This window comes from Triticum dicoccoides, chromosome 2B, assembly GCF_002162155.2.
Source record: "Triticum dicoccoides isolate Atlit2015 ecotype Zavitan chromosome 2B, WEW_v2.0, whole genome shotgun sequence".
In the NCBI taxonomy this organism is placed as follows: domain Eukaryota; kingdom Viridiplantae; phylum Streptophyta; class Magnoliopsida; order Poales; family Poaceae; genus Triticum; species Triticum dicoccoides.
This window is the reverse complement of record NC_041383.1, coordinates 3,768,592-3,769,930: the sequence shown is the minus strand read 5'-3', so window position 1 is coordinate 3,769,930 and position 1,339 is coordinate 3,768,592. Positions and strand designations below refer to the sequence as shown.

General features: G+C 36.8%; 1 protein-coding gene across 1 annotated transcript in view; it reads left to right on the top strand.

Annotated features, from left to right (window-relative positions):
- LOC119366700 (cytochrome P450 89A2-like) overlaps positions 1–1,339 on the top strand; it is a 10,570-nt gene that overhangs the window by 4,931 nt on the left and 4,300 nt on the right. The gene's annotated exons all lie outside the window — the stretch shown is intronic.

Below are 1,339 nucleotides of genomic sequence, written 5' to 3'. Positions count from 1 at the left end.
AAAAAAATAGACCAATGAAGTTAAGGTAGCATCATAAAAATGACATTGCTAAAAAATAATTCTAAGTATAATCCATACTATGATATTTTTTGTCAAATAAATCACATTTTAGCACTCAAATTGTTGGTCAAAATTATATCTCAGTATGCTTGAAATTGAGCTTCTTACATGTGTGAAAGGAGCAAGTAACATGCATGCAAAAAAATAATTTTGAAATATTATATATATATACCTCAAATGCACCGATATCATTCATGAAACGGGAAATCTTCCCAACTGATATGACGACATCCGGGACACTAGCAGCCCATTTGAGCGCTGTCTTCATCATTGCATCACTCATTCCAGCCATCATACTCACACATATCGTTGGCACACCAATGTTCAGACTAGTCAACTTGACCTGATCTACAAAGCTTGGCTTGTGGTTCCTGTGTGACCATTTCGCTTCTTGTAGGTAACCAGTCACGTTATTTTGGACCTGCACACAAACAAAGAGATGTAATCCCAAAATTAACGAGAAGAGAGAGAGAGAGAGAGAGAGAGAGAGAGAGAGAGAGAGAGAGAGAGAGAGATGTTGTGACAGAAAAGGGTACATGAACTTACCGCTTTTTTCAGGTGTGCTATATCGTAGTTCGTATTGGCTAGCATTTCAGCCTCAATATTCTCAAATGTCCTCAGCATCTCCATATAGAACTTCTTCAAGTACTCCGGCAGGAGAAAAGCGGCGCTCTTATCCCATCTTGAAGGCCAATTCACAAAAGCAATCTTAATACAAGTGATCGTAGTTTGAAAATTCTTTGTTTGCATGTTAACCTAACCTTTTATTTTTCTATACTCTTTATCTTTCTTCAACACAGTAAGAACCACTAGTTTCACTTTGCTCCATGAGGCAAATAGTGTAACATGACATCAAAATTTCATTATAGGCAATATATCTCATTTGTTACTGCATTTAGATTTTCTTTCATCCATATCTTATTATGGCAACTTATATGTTTGTGTTAATAAAATAATAATCTAATCATGCATCACATTTTCATTTGAAATTGCAATTGTAACCAGATAGTAGTGAGCATTAGCTCATTACTTGTATGTACCAATGAGTGCTATTGTGTTAGGACTTATGAAAATTTCATGTCAACATGGAATTTTAGCTGTGGATCTGCCCGCGCGCGTGGATGGGGTGGGGGGCACCGGGCAAATTGATAATTCACCATCGGATTCAGCTCGTCCACCTCTGGATGCCGTGATTATCCAAAGAATAGTAATATGCTCCTGGTTTGAAGCATTATTTGTATACCATTTTTTTCTTGATAGAATTGCACTCTTATGGTCA